An 18,205-nucleotide genomic window follows, 5' to 3' on the forward strand; every position below is an offset into this window, starting at 1 on the left:
TTTCAGATTACTTTTAGTATTATCGAGTTATCAGAACATCAGGGAAAAATATTATTTTTTATTAATTTGCAAGGAGGAGTGAGAATATAATACGATTTTAGACACACACACAAAAAATGACTCATGTTTGAACAAAACATTTAAAAAGTCCTTTGGTTTAAAAACTAAGGCAGGTCCAGAGCAAAGTTTAGAATGGGATGTCAAAATTAAGGAATCTAAACAGCTCTGCAAAATAAAGTGAAAATATATTTCCTCTAAAGGAAAGGGTTTTGAAATAAAAAATGATTTGGAGCAGCTCTCTGGGTCCTCAGAGAAAAGTGTTGAGGCTGGAGGAAGGAATCCAGGAGGGCTAAGTTGCTAGGACCCAAGGAAGAAAGGACAGGAAAGGAAGCTTTGAAAGAAGAGACCAGGGCCCAGCAACATGGCTGCTGTGCAGAGCCCAAGGAGAGACTCAGCCAGGGAACAACTCCTGGATGGCCAACAAACTCTAACAGCATGGATGTGGCCCGTGTATTTTTAAGTAATTTTCTATTTTGCATTGTAAATCTTTCCACCACTCTAAATTCTAAATGCTGGAGAAATGACGGAAAAGGCATAAAAAGGAACCAGCAAAGCTTACATGACATACAAAGGCAGAGATGAGATGTCATAGGGATTAAAGAAAGGCCTGCTACAGGGCTTTAGAGCAAGTTATAGCAGAGACAAGGTAGTATAAGTATCTCTTGTCCCCACCTAATCACCCTATTTAGGCATTTTGAAAAGTCACTGGGACTCTGCAGTTAATGTGGGTGAGAGCTTGGCTTATTTAACTAGCATATTAAAACTATCTGGGTAATCCCAGATAGTTAAAGGACCTGGTGATCTTTGGGTTACATGAAAATCAACATATTGGCTTTTTTATTCTGTATCTGGTATTTTTTCTTATGATATATTCTAAAAAGAGAAATGACCAATTCAAGAGCTACATTGTTAAGATTCTTACAGCATATTACCAAGCTACTTTCTTGCTTACACCAATTTATAATCCCACAGTCACTGGACAAGAATGCCTAAAGATACTGAATATTTTAACTAAAATATGAAAGAATGATGTTGTTGCCAATGACATCAAGATGGGTCTAGAGATTTTCTAGGTGTTTACACTCTCATTTAAGACTGACAAGTTGGGCCGGGCGTGGTGGCTGAAGCCTGTAATCCCAGCACTTTGGGAGGCCCAGACGGGCGGATCACGAGGTCAGGAGATCGAGACCATCCAGGTTAACACGGTGAAACCCCGTCTCCACTAAAAGAAATACAAAAAACTAGCTGGGCGAGGTGGCGGGCGCCTGTAGTCCCAGCTACTCGGGAAGCTGAGGCAGGAGAATGGCGTGAACCCAGGAGGTGGAGCTTGCAGTGAGCTGAGATCAGCCACTGCACTCCAGCCTGGGTGACAGAGCGAGATTCCATCTCAAAAAAAAAAAAAAAAAAGACTGACAAGTTGCTAAATCAGACATTAATAAGATGTGATTCTTTCTTCATTGAAGGCCTCAGTATCTCATGAAAGAGTGAAATATCCATCACCTTAAATTAATAATGATGAGAAAAAAGGTCTGTTTTTAACCAAAATTGGCCAGTGATGCTTTTAGCTTACCCACAGTTCACACCTCTGGTTTTACTTTAAAAGTGAGTAAAGAAAATGTAAATTGTGATTCTTGATTTTTGCAATTCACTACAGTATGTCTTCTCCTTCCCCAGGCTCTATTTCCAGAAAAAAAAAAAAAATCTGACAGCTGAACATTCTTAAGAAATCACATAATTAAAGAAGGCAAATACAACACTTTGATTATGAGGCACAAATTTACCCACAAATGAATGCTTTAAAAAATAATACACTGGCTTGCTATTTTCTTCATGGGTGTAAACATCAGTGATATTCTGCTAACTGCTTTTTGAAAACATACATGACAGAAAAAGCAATGGTAGCAGGACCCTGGCATTTCCACAAAAGAGTAAGATTTATCTACTCTTTTTAATCAACACTGTTCTTTTCACCAAGCCCAAATCCACATATTCTAAAGCCTACTATTTTCTCTGGTAGTTTAAAAGGTAATAAATATCTGTTTGGTCAGCCTGGTGACAGGGTGCAGGTTGCAGCTCAGACCAGGAGAGGTTTTCCTAACATTTTATTGAGAAGGTTCTGTTTCTACTAAACACTCTTACTTGGAATAGCTTTTACAGAAAAAAAAAAAAAAAAAGAAAAAAATAAAGTTTTTTAAATGCAATATCTAAATAGAAGGGGAAAATAACAAGAAAACAGTATTATTTTTGGAAATAAACTTTTATTTTGGTCAAAATCTGTATGGCAATACAAGATAATGTAAACAGTTTTGTTTTAGCAAGAACAATTGTCAAAAGTCTAGCAACTTTGAACATTCATAAATCATTTCAGTTCCCTGAGGCTTTTATAAGTTTTGATTCTTCAAAGATAAGAAAGATCTGGCTCAACTCTAGAGACATTTGGTGTTTTGTATTTTGTTTTGTGTCTGAATGATAGATGTGTGAACAGGGGTGGTTACTACGAGTCCCTAATCATGTATTTGGACACATGAATGGGATTTAACAAACTGTCTCACACAGGATCAGCAAATTCCCATGATACCAATCTAGTAATCAAGTTTCTCAGAACCCCAGCTCACAGCTGTCCCCTGCCCCACCTCTACATGTATAGAAACTGAGGTTACTACATAAAAGAAAGGGCACATCTTAATGTACTCTCCAAATCTCTTTGGGGGCTTTATTAAAACCAATAATTAGGCCCTAAATAATTTTATATATTGGGCCAGGCACAGTGGCTTATGCCTGTAATCCCAGCACTTTTGGAGGCTGAGGCCGGCGGATCACAAGGTCAAGAGTTCCAGACCATCCTGGCCAATATGGTGAAACCTGATCTCTTCTAAGAATACAAAAATTAGGTGGGTGTGGTGGTACACACCTGCAATCCCAGCTACTCTGGAGGCTGAGGCAAGAGAACTGCTTGAACCTAGGAGACCGAGGTTGCAGTGAGCCGAGATCACACCACTGCACTCCAGCCTGGGTGACAGAGCGAGACTTCACCTTGAAAATAATAGTAATTGTAGATCTATGGATTTTTATGTCTTAATATACCTCCTCCTTCCACCCACCACTTCCAACTATCCTTCAACTTCTTAGTTGCTTCGATGTTCAGACCCTCAAATGTCATTTATGCAAGTGAAGTCGGCCTTCTTCATTTAAAGACATATGTTCTTATTAACCTGTTTAAAGTCAGAAAGTAGAAGGATCTCCGGGTTATGTTGGAGATCTCCAAGCTATCATTTTCTTTTTGCATTTGCAGAGTATGAATCAGGGAATATAGTCCAAAACATGTCTGTGTGGAAACAGTTTGCACTCTTAGCTTTTCGTTATGGCTTTGTACAAAACTTAATAAAGAGAGCTACTCTTGTGCAATTTAACTCTCCAGCTCACCCACCAAAGTTGACTGCTAGGTTTTTTATGTCACTACATCCAATTGTCCTCACATCATCCTCTTAATCCAGCTTTACAGGATATTTCTGGAAAAGATGAGGACATCCATATTTCTAAAGCCAGAAAAGTTGTGCACAGGAGAGAAGGAGATAGAAGAATTATAATTTTTTGCTACATTTTTCCCAGAAATACTTCAAACAGATACTATCTTATTCTTTTATTTGCATATTGTCTGTTCTAAATAATTCAATGTTTTACCTGTGGTGACCTGCCCTTGTTGAAAGTCTTCATCGAGGTATTCAAACTGATAAGAGTAATTCCTTTAAGTTCCTTTGACATTTTTGCTTTGGGAGGAGGGAATGATAGCCATAAGGGGTTAAAGTAACAGGCAATGACCTAGAAAGATAGGTTATTCAGAGTAACTGCCAGCCTTAGAAATGTGTGGGCCTTAGAAATGTGTGGTACCGGTGCCAGTACAGTAAATACACTTGGCATGTATTCTTCTATCTGACTCTCAGATGACCTTTAGCACAATACTAGAGGTGCCAAGGAAATAATAAAAGTGTCAGGAGGGGACCAACACACACCCAGCAACAACACAGCAGCCTATGAGTCAATGAAGCCTGTTTGATCAGGTCTTTAATGAGAATTCCTACAAGCACCACTGTTTCCATCTCAGAGTCTGGGAAGTAAGCAGGGGTTTATTAGCACAACCAACTCCCCCTCTCATCTTCTGGAATCAAATGGAAATAATTAGAGATATCATAGATTAAAAGCTAAGTGCATAAAAACGTGATAGTTTATGTCATTGTATTAGTCCATTTTTCATGCTGCTGATAAAGACATACCCAAGACAGGGAAGAAAAAGAGGTTTAATTGGACTCACAGTTCCAAAGGGCTGGGGAAGCCTCACAATCATGGTGAAAGGCAAGGAGGAGCAAGTCATGTCTTTCATGGATGGGGCAGGCAAGGAGAAGAGAGAGCTTGTGCAGGGAAACTCCCCTTTTGAAAACCACCAGATCTTATGAGACTCATTTGCTATCACAAGAAAAGTTCACGAAAGACCTGCCCCATGATTCAGTTACCTCCCACTGGGTCCCCTCCCACAGCACATGGGAATTCAAGATGAGATTTGGGTGTGGGCACAGCCAAACCACATCATTCTGCTTGTGGCCCCTCCCAAATCTCATGTCCTCACATTTCAAAACCAATGGTGCCTTCCCAACAATTGCCCAAAGTCCTAACTCATTTCAGCATTAACTCAAATGTCCACAGTCCAAAGTCTCACCTGAAACAAGGCAAGTTCCTTCTGCCTGTGAGCCTGTAAAATCAAAAGCAAGTTAGTTACTTCCTAGATACAATGAGGATATAGGCATTGGGCAAATGCAGCCATTCCAAATGGGAGAAATTGGCCAAAATAAAGAGGCTAGTCTGAAATTTAGCAGAACAGTCAAATCTTAAGGCACCAAAATGATTTCCTTTGACTCCATGTCTCACATCCAGGTCATGCTGATGCAAGAGGTGGTCTCCCACTGCCTTGGGCAGCTCTGCCCCTGAGGCTTTGCAGGGTATAATCAAAAGCAAGTTGCTGCTTTCATGCGCTGGCACTGAGTGTCTGACTGTCTGCAGATTTTCCAGGCATATGGTACAAGCTGTCAGTGGATCTACCATTCTGGGGTCTAGAGGATGGTGGCCCTCTTTCACAGCTCCACTAGACAATGCCTCAGTAGGGACTCTGTGGGGGCTCTGATCCCACATTTCTCTTTATCACTGCCTTAGCAGAGACTCTCCATGAGGGCCCTGCCGCTGCAGTAAACTTCTGCCTCGGCATCCAGGCATTTCCAAATCCTCTGAAATCGAGGCAGAGGTTCCCAAACCACAATTCTTGACTCCTCTGCATTTGCAGGCTCAACACCAGATGGAAGCTGCCAAGTCTTGGGGCTTGCACCCTCTGAAGCCATGGCTCGAGCTATACACTGGCCCCTTTCAGCCATGGCTGGAGCAGCTGGGACTCAGGACACTAAGTCCCTAGACTGCACATAGCACGAGGACCCTGGGCCCATGAAACCATTGTTCTTACTAGGCCTCCAAGTCCATGATGGAAGGGGCTGCTGTGAAGACCTCTGACATGCCCTGGAGATATTTTCCCCATTGTCTTGGGGATTAGCATTCAGCTCATTACTTATGCAAATTTCTGCAGCTGGTTTGAATTTCTCCTCAGAAAAAGGGATTGTCTTTTCTACCACATTGTCAGGCTGCAAATTTTCCAGCTCTTATGCTCTGTTTCCTCTACAAAACGGAATGCCTTTAACAGCACCCAAGTCATCTCTTGAATGTTTTGCTACTTAGAAATTTCTTCCACCAGATACCCTAAATCATCTCCCTCAAGTTCAAAATGTCACAAATCTCTAGGGCAGGGGCAAAATGCCACCAGTCTCTTTGCCTAAACATAACAAGAGTTACCTTTGCTCTAGTTCCCAACAAGTTCTTCATCTCCATCTGAGACCACCTCAACCTGGACCTTATTGTTCATATTACTATCAGCATTTCTGTCAAGGCCATTCAACAAGTCTCTATGAAGTTCCAAACTTTCCCACATTTTCCTATCTTCTTTTGAGCCCTCCAAAATGTTCCAGCCTCTCTCTACCTGTTACCCAGTGCCAAAGATGCTTCCACATTTTCAGGTATCTTTTTAGCAATACACCACTCTGCTGGTGCCAATTTACTGTGTTAACCTGTTTTCATGCTGCTGATAAAGACGTACCCAAGACTGGGAAGAAAAAGAAGTTTAATGGACTTATACTTCCACATGGCTAGGGAGGACTCACAATCATGGTGGAAGGCAAAGAGAAGAGAGAGTTTGCCAGGGAAACGCCCATTATTAAAACCATCAGATCTCCTGAGACTCATTCACTATCACAAGAGCAGCACAGAAAAGACATGCCCCCATGATTCGATTACCTCCCACTGGGTCCACCCCAAAACACATGTGAATTCAAGATGAGATTTGGGTGGGGACACAGCCAAACCATATCAGTGATCTTCAGATACTGCATCCCGTCGGTATCCCAGAACTGTTACCTAAATACATACTAAATATTTGGGCAGTACGGAGCAAATGATCTTGGAGAACAATTACTCTGTAGATAAGACAGGCCTTACTAGACAGACCACATTGATGGGACAACCCGTCTATAAACACAAACAGGTCCAAAGTCATAGTTGATACTGCTTTTGTTTCTTCTAGAGATGGAGCCTTTATAAAATTTAGACAGGTGAAATGTTAACATACTGATTCACATCAAGAAAGCCAGTGTAGGAATATCTCATCTCCACCTACACATGTGCACACACACACACACACACACATACACCACACATCATTTTTATTTTACACTTCTCTCAAGAGAGTGGTGACAAACTGTCATTTTTATCAAAGTCCCTGTTCAATCAACATATAGAGCTTTCCAAAGGTATTGAAAGGTTACGTGTTCTGTAGTTGTTGTTTTACACATATTTACATCAACCACAGCAAGACCATTTGCATTCCCCTTGAGAGACAAGAATTGCAGTGTGCCCTGGTTCATGTTTAGTACCTCTTCTGGCAGCGTTTCTATTTCAGTGATACCTGGAACCATCAGCTGAGAGGCTCCTGGAAGCCAAGATCTTGCTTTTAGCCTGTAATTCATTTTCATTTCCTTTCATTTTACTTAAATGTGCTTAAACTGTTGAACAGAACATACTATTACCTGTAAAAAAACCTGAGGGCCTTTAACCCAGAACTCTCTAATATATTTTTCGCTACCACCAGAGAGGAAAAATAGAAATGCAAAAATGAAAAATATCGTTATATTAGCTCACACGACCTTGCAAAGTTTTTCATTTGTTTGTTTAAGAAGAGGCCTGAGCAGAAAATTTCAACATACTACCTAAGTTACATCAAATCTCTGCTTCTGAAACTGACAACAGATCTAACCTGCCAGAGGGAAGAAATAACAGGAGCTGGCACCAGGAAATGGATTTGTCATTCTTACTTGGGGTGAGGTGGGGCGGGGAATAAAACACCTAAGCAGTTCATCATCTTACATTTGAACTTTCCAGCAAATTATAAACCCACAAGTTTAGTGTTCAAGATAGCAAAATTGGCATGCACGCACAAAAGGAAACCCAAATAATTATCGATGCAGAATAGAAGGTCTCTTCCATGACTAAAATAAATCAGACTCACCATTCTTCATGGCTGTTCAGTGCTCTTGAGACTGGAACTGTATTTCCTAGGAAGATGAATCAGAATCGTAGAAATGCAGAGCTAAAAGGGAACTTAGAGGGCAGCTAGTTCCTTCCTCTACAGCTGTTCAGCAATGGAGTCTGCACTCGACTTCACAGGTCCTGATTTCTTGTCAAGCACTCTCATCAAGGTGCCTTTCTTTCAATTACGTATTCATATTTGTTTGTCTTGTTTTGTTTTAAAAGCCAGTGTGTCCCTTCTTTATTTCTTGACCCTACTTCCTGTTACTGAATACCATAACTCTTTACCTAGATGAAATTATCATGGATGTGTTTAAGTCTTCATACGGTAATGTCAAAAACAGTCAAGACCTTAGCATCTTCAACAAATTATAGCATAGTTCAAGTCTGGTTCATTCACAAGGAATCTGGCTGAGCGTCATAATTGTCTATTTGTTACCCTGGTGCAGGACTGCTTCTCCAGGCAACAATTTTGCCAAAGCAATAAGATTTGGGTATTGAGGGGGAGAAAGAGCTGCTATCTTTACCGTTGTTTTCCTTCTTTGAGCCATGCTTTGCAATCTTTGGTTTCTTCATCTCTTGTTGGAGTGAGTAACATCTAAATTTGGGTACTTCCTTTATCAAGTTTCCTGCCCACGTGTCTGTCAGGACACAGAGTTCCACAGCATGCATCAATGGCCATCATCAACAAGGGTCCACCTGACATGCTCATTCAACATGGAAGTCCTCAAGAATGCAAGGCCACAGTGCATCCATAGTTCAGTCAGTTCCTATGATAACTAAAGGAATCAAAATATATTTGAGAACTTGAATGTTCCTAAGCATACCACAATCAGAAATAAATTTAGCACAGTAAGAAAAGAACACAAAATAACAAGGGTTTATTTGTGGTACATAGTTATATCTCTGCTGTTTTAAAATTTGCTTGTGAAACAATGCAGAATCTTTTATCCTCTCTTTCATATTCAAAATATTTTATCTATGCATTCCCATCTTAAACATTCCCTGATAAATCTTCTTTTTGATATTTTTTTCTTGTTCTTTCTGTCTCTCTTGGTCTTAGCTTTCTCATACGCTTCTTCTCTCATTGCTGGTCTATATGCAAAAGTTCTCTGCCATAAGGCACTGGAATGGTTTATGAATTCCACTCCCTGAGTAATGCCTTTGGGTCAAGCTTCCAAGACCCCAAACAGGCAACCAAACAAGACAGATGATGAGACTTGGGAATATCTGCCCCAACATGGATGACACTCTCAACTCCCAACAGGGTCAAACAGTTACAAGGAAATGCTTCACTTCCCTCAGTTTCTCCTGATGTCATTTTTGTAGACTAGTGAGATTTTCAGCTTTAGAAACGTGTGTGACCCAAAGAAAAACTGGGCCTACATTCAATTGCATATCCCTCTCTTTTCCTGATCCTGCATCTGCCCTGACAGCCTCGCAACCATCCCTACTCCCTCTGTCCAATGGAGTCTGGGCATTGCAACCCGGGGCCAAGCCCGGTTCTGTGCAGCTGGTCCCTCAGTGCCCCCGTTCTTGTCCTCAGAGAAGGGAGGCAGAGAATTCTCTATAGTCAGGTTTCCTTTTACTTAACTGCAGGAATAACTCTCATCCTAACCCAGAGCAGAAGATTCAGAAAAGTCTTTGGCTCTCCCAAAGGCAAATAGAGCATTTATAAAACATTCCTCTCAGTCAGTGTGAGCATCCTAGGCTACCCCAGGCCACATTTCTTCAGCTACTGTCACTCTGTGCCCATGGTTGCTTGTTTTTGTTAAGGAAAAGCAATGAAGGAAGGAAGGGAAATGGCAGAATCAGAAATCTGCCAAGGAATGAAGACACTGCTTAGAATTTCTTAATAAGGATAAATTAATGAAAGCAATTTACTGAGTGTTTTCTGTGTGTCACCATTGATGAAGTTTTATGGGTATGATATCATAATTTGGCTGTCTTTGACCTGCCCCTCCTGGCCATTCTAAATTCTGCAGACATTATGCAGATATCTTGCCAGCTAAGAGAGCTGAATGCCAAAGGCCTGCTTTATTTGGGCAGAAATCAAAAGGCCTTGTGGGCTTAAGGAAAGGCAGGCACAGTTACTTTCCCCAGGTCCACACTGCTCAGCTGTGGCTAGAATCTGTTTGTAAATATAGCTGGAGCTTGAACTAACCTCCATCACTCCCCAAAGATAAATGAATTTCTAAGCATGTTTGTACTTACAAATGCATACCATTATACACTTCATGCCACCTTAATCCCTATTAAACTAATCTGAAGTCATGTCAGGCCATCCGTCCGTAGTCAAATGGATTAGACAAGCCAATTGATCAAATATAGGAACAGGCCAAAAGCTTTTCCGTCTGGCACCCATGCATTTAAAGCGTCGTTTCACACCAATATTTGTTCTTTTTCTTTCTTTTGGGCTTCAGCATATTCACAAATGAAACCAGTTCCTTGAGAATGATTACTTTAAAATCTAAGGCAGAGGCTGAAATCTGTATATTTCTTCAACACATATGAGAACAAAAATATGGCAATACTACGAACTGCGTTTTAAAGAACTACTGACATTTCATGAAAAAGAAATTGGAAAACATTCAACTTAAATAATTTGGCATCTACCCCTATATTTTCCTTTATCCCTGCTATGCAGGACAATGGAAATCTTCAGGGATTTGGCAAAATTGATGGTGACTGAATCCAAATAATACAATATTTTTACAGTAGTACCTTTGTGTTTTCATTTTGCCTTGACTATTTCCCTGTGTGTTAATGCCAGCACCGAATGGACAGATCTGAAACCCTTTATTAGTTTCATAGACTACAAATGGCATTACCAATGCTGGAAGGTGTCAAAGAGTAGGTGCCTCACCACATCTCAAATTTCAAAACATATTGATTTGGCCTTTGTTTAAAAGAATATTGTACTCAGCTGTGCTTCATATTGGCTTGTGCCACCTGGCTTTGGGTTTTTTTTGGGAGGGGGAGGGGCAAATCTGGCTGTGTGGTAGTTTTTTTGTTTGTTTTGCTTTGTTTTTTTCTGGTCTTCCAACCTCTAAGCTCTCTGTCCTTTAGCCAATTCAATCTGCTAACAAAATCTTGAATCACTGCATCACTACCTTCTCCCTAGACACTCATGAGGACTCTATTGCCTTTCAGATGAAAACTATAGTTTATGACTAACTATATGTGTGTGTATATCCATTGTGGCCAACCCCGTTTCCTAAATTATTTCTAAACCCTCTTCTTTCCATCTGTCTTTATTCCCAAATCCATTCTCAAAGGAACATCTTCCCACATTGTTATGGGTTTTGTCATGGATTTTCAGATAGTAAGAACTTTTCACGACTGTGTAAATCAGGCAATATGGAAAGGCTACATTATTTGGAGAGGAGGAGAAAGGAGGGGCTAATATTCAATATTTTAAACAAAGAAAATTATTTTTTAGCCAGTTGCTGAACTCAGAGACATACCCTTACCCCAAAAATTCATGGAATAGTTAAAGCACAAGTCCTAAGTGTGGCCCCTGGTGACAGCTTAAGCTCCCTCTGCTGATAGAGCTTGGTGAATAGATGAGACCTGGGAGATTCCTAGAGAATAATGGTATGTCACATGGCTCAGGAAGCTCTGTGGAGGTGGCACGCAGAAAGAAGTTTTATTATCCTTGCAGAAAGTTAAGAATTGAAATGGCTCCCATCACTTCTGCGTGTAGATCAAGAAGATATTCCCGGGCAGCTTTGCCAGACATATTTGGCAGGGCAATCTTTGGAGGCAAGCTGCACCCCTTCAGTGTCAGCATTTGTTCAGTGGTAGAAATAGCTACAGCTGGAGGACTTTATTTGAAGAAAATTCTGTACTTTAAAATGTGAACAATTGTTGAAGGATACTTAGACTTCTCAGCAGTGGATCTATCCAGCAGGGAACATGCAAAGGGTAGATCTGGCTGGAACACATTTCATTATGGGCCCCAAAAAAGATGAGTGAGTGGCAGGACAGTGAAAGAAAAAGTCTATTCCAGAGCTTAGCGGATGCATCATCCTTTGCCAGTGCTGCCTAAGTGATTAGGTAAAGAGGGTTGGCCATTGACACTGAAATCATACATTTATCTCTCTATTATTCAAAGTTGCCATAAATTGTTTTAGTAAATTATATGTGCTTTATTTCACAATGCTGGTTCAGATCTCAACTCCTTATTTTCATCACCCCTTTAAAGACCAGTTTTAAAGTGTCTCCTTCATTATATTTAAAGAGAAAGAACTACCTGGGTTCAAATTCGGGTTGTGCTACTTATAATCGATATAACCTTATATAAATAACTAAGCTTTGTAAGCCTCAGGTTTTATAACATTAGATAAGAATAGGATTCATCTCATGGTTGTTTGAGGATTAAATGGCAAGCACCCTGTCTGGAACAAAGTAAGTGTTCATTTGTTTATTTGACAAATACTTGTCTTAGAGCTGTGACGACAGGAAGTCATTTGAAAAAAACTGGAACCAAGGCAGGCTTCATGAGTGTCCGACCTGGGCAGTCATACAGCACTTAGAGGCCAGAAGGCTTCTGTGCTTGGTTGTATGCTCTGTGGTTATGGTCTTGAAACGCTTATGAATTTTATGTTTAAACTTGTGTTTTGAAAGTAAAGTCTGATAGGACAATGGAGCATGTGTGAGCAAAGGAGAAAGATGCAACATGTGTGTTTGCAGTTCCCTGAAGCCCCATCACATACAATGTGATGCCCCATGAGCACAGACCCCTAGAGGACTCACAATGCACAGGAGCTTGGTGAGACTCAAAGCAAGTACAAGGTAAGCTTGCAACGTCTTCCACTGACAGCTCTGGTAGGTTGCAGTTTCTGTTTGAACAAGAATTTGCTTAGAAGACAGAAGAAGGCAGTGGCATTCTAAGAAACACAAATGGTCCAGGAACTTTATCATATCTTTTTTACTTGTATTGCTTCCCCATGTTAGCCAACCATTTAGGCTGAAAGTAGTGGCATAACAAGAAAGGAAAAGATGAAGCAACCCATAGTTCCTTTTCCTTTTATTTCTACCTTTACTCTTTGAGAAATCCAAAAATAGAGTATTGGTAGAATGTGTATGCATTACAAAGTGAAAAAAAATCAGTTGAGTTAGCTTTGTATATAGTTGCCACTGCATGTGGCATATGCATGTAGGAGCTACAAAATAGGAATTGTGTAATTTCAGTGATTCCACATATGAGTTCAATGTTCTTATCTCTGCCTTTAAACTGGCCTTGCATAATATAAAGATGAACAGTAACATTTACCATTAAAGAGCAAATAAACACCATAATAAGTTGAGATAGAGATAACAGAAAAAAGAAAAAAAAAAAGCTTTATATTTTAGAATCTTTAGTGAACCCTTTTTGCTGCTTTTTTAACAGGGAGTCCCAGATAGAACTTATATAGAAAAGATTGGCACCAACTATGTGAATATTCTAAAGGGAATCAACAACCAAAGAAAAAATTTGATGACGTTTAGTGTGGAAGGGCATAAGATGTCAATAGTTAAAGTACTTCTAGAATCTGATGTCACATTTGGAAAACTAGAAATGACAAACTAATCAACTCACCTAATTAGACACCTGACAAGTATGAGAAGTGAAATGAAAAGCCAAGCCAAGATAGGCAGTAGTCTATACAAATGCTAATAGCATAAATAATACAAAGGAATCATTCTAAATGCTTGGCAGCAAGAGCAAAACCTTGAGAAAAACTCACTAAAGACTTGATGCATGAGAGGAACCAGTTAGATGTGCTATTTATTTACCAACTCTAAAGAAAAATTAGGAAGTTACATGCATGGAAAGCACACTTCTTATTTGGACCATTGATCTTTTCCCACTTCTGAGGAGTTTTGTTTCAGTAAGCATGTGACTTTCTCAAAATTTCCTTATTTTTTAAAAGCAAAACTTTGTAATAGCTACCTCCTTTGGTGAAGATTAACTGGGCTAGTTTATTTTAAAAAGACAACAGAACTTTATGGAGTTTTGCATGAGGAAGTCAGCTAGCTCACCCTACAGCCAGTGACTCAGTTTTCACACCAGCCCGGAAGCACTCAGGATTCAAATCCTCTCTTAGGAAGAGCAAGATTTGCTACAAGGGTGTTCATTGTCACATTAATTTATTCACAATAAATAAATAAATATCTAAACAGGTAACCAATTAAGCACATCTTGACGCATCATGCAATGGAATGCTATGTATTTATAAAAATTATATTGTAGAAGAGTATTTAGTGATTTCAAAAGGCTATTCTATTTTGTGTATAAAATGTAAATAATGCAACATTATTTATAGTATGATCTCATTTTTCTTATATATAGTTTCATTGAAAAAAAAACACATAAGAAATTATATACATTCAAGTGTTCACAGGAGTTTATCTCTCAGGATACATCGTGACTAATATTTATTTCATTTTTCTGCTTCTAAATTGTATACCATAAGCAAATTTTAGTTTTGTGTTTTCCAAAGAAAAAAAATTTATCTTACATTTTTAAAAGTTAATAAAAAGTGCCTCAGTGTAGTTACATATGACTTATTACATGACTTACAAGTTACATGTCTTTCAGGGCTATTTAAACATACCACAACTGTAGATATCAAATCCACAATGACGTAGAGCCAGGGTGTCCACTCTTTTGGCTTCCCTGGGCCACACTGGAAGGAGAAGAATTGTCGACCAGGTGCAGTGGCTCACGTTTGTAATCCCAGCACTTTGGGAGGCCGAGGCTGGCAGAGCATGAGGTCAGGTGTTCAAGACCAGCCTGGCCAACATGGTGAAACCCCGTCTCTACTAAAAATAAAAATAAAAAAATTAGCTGGATATGGTGGCAAGTGCCTGTAATCCCAGCTACTCAGGAGGCTGAGGCAGGAGAATCACTTGAACCCCGGAGGCGGAGGTTGCAGTGAGCGAAAATCATGCCAATGAACTCCAGCCTGGGTGACAGAGCAAGACCCGGACTCAAAAAAAAAAAAAAAAAAAGTCTTGGACGACACATAAAATACACTAACACTAATGATAGCTGATGAGCTAATATATATATATATATATATATATATATATATATATATATATATCTCAAAAAAACTTCATAATGTTGTGAGAAAGTTTACGAATTTCTGTTGGGTCACTTTCAAAGCCATCCTGGGTCACAGACAGCCCATAGGCCAAGGGTTAGACAAGCATGGCCTAGAGTTTCCTGCATGAGCTGCAAACCTGAATGTCTGGAGGGGCTTGGCAAAGGTAGTGGATGCCTAGAGAACATGCCCTTTCAAAAGACATTCAAATTCAAAAATTATTAAGACACTGCAGACCAAACGGAATGTGTCTCTCATCTGTACTGCTAACTCTCCCATACTCAAAAATAAGTCCTTGACCTCCCCTTCCCCTCCAGTTCCTTTCCCATAATTCTGTTCCACTTTTGCTTTCTTATAGAATTTCTATACTTTCGTATACTTTCTTTTTCTCTTTTTTTCTTGATCTATCAACATTTGTCACAGTTGATCACTCTTCCTTGGAGCATGTTTTCAAGGCTGCATTAGTTTCCTTCCTACCTCACTGATTTTTAATGGTTGCTTTACAGGTTTCTCCTCTTTTCTGCTTAATATAGAGGTTCCCAGGGCTCAGCCCTCAGACCTCTTCTCTGCCTTGATGCTCCATCTCTTCTTGACATTCCCTAGTATCACAGTTGGAAAACTGTCTATACCCTGAAGACAAAAAGATTTCTATCTCCAACCAACCCTTTTACCTGAATGCTAGTTTTCATATCCAATGGACTGTGTAACATCTCTATTTGCACCTAACAAACATCTCAAGATTACCATGTGCCACACTAAATTCCTAAGTTTGATGAAACTGCAAGTCATAGAAACTTCGTTACTCCATATTCCCAGACTACTAAATTTTAGAGCAATCCTCTCTTTGTCTCACACTCTGTCCCCAAGTCATCAGAAAATCTTGCAGTCTCTACTTCTGAATTATATCCATCATCTGATGACTTCTCACTCTTAACCCAGCAGTTGAGTGACTTCAGTCGGATCATGTTACTCACCTGCTCAAAACCTCCAACAGCTCTCTACTTCTAACAGATTCAAAACCAAGGTCCTGATCTATACTATCGGGCCCTCTCTGACCTCTCCAACTTGGTCTCTCCCTACTTCTCTCTTGTTGACTCTACTTTGCCATCCTGACTTTGCTATTCTTTGAAAACATCAGGTATGGCCCTGCCTCAGGGATTTGGCTCTTTTTCTTCTGCATGAAACGTTCTTACACTGGCCTGGCTTGTTTCCATAATTCCTTCGGGTCTTTGCTTAAATATCACCTTTTCAGTGAGGTTCTCCCTGCCCATCTAATTTAAAATTGCACATACACAACCCCCAGCACTCTGAATCCTTGTTATCCTCATTTAGTTTTCTTTATAGTGCTGATAATCTTCTAACATACCTTATATTTTACTTATTTTTCTTGTTTATTGCCTTGCTTACCCTCTAGAATATAAAATCCATGGGCACAGAAATTTGTGTATTTTTGGTTGAATGCTTTACCTCAAAGCCTTGAGCAGTGCCTAGAACATAGTGATAAAAAAATGCTTCCTGAATGAATTAAACAATTTGTGATACTTGAACTACTGTATATTTTATATTCTCATCCAGATTGCCAGTATCGTAAGAAAAGAATGGATACCTCACATCTCTCTGTAAAAAATGCATATACTGTTCATGAAAATGGCAACAGAAATGATGCTAAAAGATAGTAATAGTGAAATACACTTTTCACAAGAAAGAAACAACATAAAATTGCTGTTGGTGAAAGTTTCATACTTAAATAATGTGTAAGTGCTAACAGAGCTAAATACATTTAGTGGAATAGGGAAAGCATCAGAATTTATCTTAGTAGTTTTAATAGAAAATTTTAAATTGAAAATAAAGTAGATGACTCTCGTGAAAGCAAAAGTAAAGGAAATGTACTAGGCTTCCTAAATAGTAAATAAAAAATAGAGGTGATACCTCCATATGAATCACTTACTGAACTCCCATTTTACAAAAGGATATCACATAGTATTGTTCACTGGGTGTTTGGATCTCAGTAGGTATCTGGATCTCCATTATTTAACCAGTTCTCACAGTTCCATTGCTACCAGATCCACTATCATTTCTCACTGTACAGTTGCAATAGATGAGTGGTTTTAGGAGCAGTAATTTTGTTTTCAGGAAAATACTTTCCCCTGGGAAATCAGACAGAGCTATCAATACAATCTAAAGAAATTAAAGCTGAAAAATGTTTGCAAAGACACATGGTGTGAGTTTATTTTAGCTATATATATATATATATATGTATATTTACATATACAAAAAAATGTATGAAAAAACAAACTCTAAACTGATGATAATGGTCACCCCTGGAGATAGAAGTGGTGGTGACTAATGTAGGGAGAATAATTAGGAGACAATGGATAAATATTTTTCACTTTTTACTTGTATATGCCCTAACTGCTTAAAGTTTGAACAAGGAGTACCTTTTCTAATTAAAGGTAAAGTAGAAATGTTATGACCATTTATCTAAATAGCACTCCCAGCATCCAGAATGAGTCAGGAATGTGTTCCAGCAGACTGGGGCACCTTGAAGTCAGGTAGTCAAACAAAGGCAGTGAAGCCATTACCTTCAGTGCTTTCTTGTAGTATTTTCAGTGGATATTGGTCCTGGGATGGAAGTTTAAAACAGTAATGTTTCCTGAATCCAGGGTTGTCGCAGCCTGGTTGGGTAGGTGACAAATATTGTCTCAGAAGTTCCCTGAAGAATTCTGCTGCCGTTTCATCTGCCTCTGCAGCCAATGCTTCTGAATTTAGAGTCCTCACATGTGTTTGGCCTGGCTCCTCAATAGATACCACTGACAGGAGTGTCTTCTTCAGAAGGTTAGCAAGCTCAATGATGACCCCTAACATACATGTCTACATCCTAATTCCAGGAACTTGTGAATATTACATTATATGGCAAGAGATGTGACTAAGATTCTTGAAGGGGCCAGGTGCAGTGGCTCATGCCTGCAATCCTAGCACTTTTGGAGGCTGAGGGAGTCAGACTGCTTGAGCCCAGGAGTTCGAGAGCAGCCTGAGCAACATGGTGGAACCCCGTCTATACAAAAAATACAAAAATTAGCCAAGCGTGGTGGCATGTGCTTATAGTCCCAGCTACTTAGGAAGCTGAGGTGAGAGTATCACTTGACCCCAGGAGGTCGAGATAGGAGTGAGCCATGATTGCACTACTGCACTGCAGCCTGGTCAACAGAGGGAGACCCTGTCTCAAAAACAAACAAACAAAAAAGATTCTTGAGTTTATCCTGGATTATCTGGGCGAGCCCTAAATTCAATCACGTGTATCCCTATATATATATCCTTACAAGAAAGAGACAAACGGAGTTTTGGTAACAAGCACACAGAGGAGAAGGTGACATGTAGAT

The 18,205-nt window shown here is 39.6% G+C and overlaps 1 long non-coding RNA gene across 2 annotated transcripts in view; it reads right to left on the reverse strand.

The window, feature by feature from the left end:
- Positions 1-18,205, reverse strand: part of LOC105463446 (uncharacterized) — a 70,941-nt gene that overhangs the window by 23,939 nt on the left and 28,797 nt on the right. Inside the window, exon 3 of one of the 2 annotated variants that reach the window (XR_976330.3) lies at positions 7,712-8,510. This is a non-coding gene — a long non-coding RNA (uncharacterized lncRNA). Of the gene's footprint in view, positions 1-1,498; positions 8,511-18,205 lie in introns of those variants that run through there. The other variant, XR_976329.2, reaches the window with a different exon arrangement.

Source organism: Macaca nemestrina, chromosome 3, assembly GCF_043159975.1.
Source record: "Macaca nemestrina isolate mMacNem1 chromosome 3, mMacNem.hap1, whole genome shotgun sequence".
Lineage (NCBI taxonomy): Eukaryota > Metazoa > Chordata > Mammalia > Primates > Cercopithecidae > Macaca > Macaca nemestrina.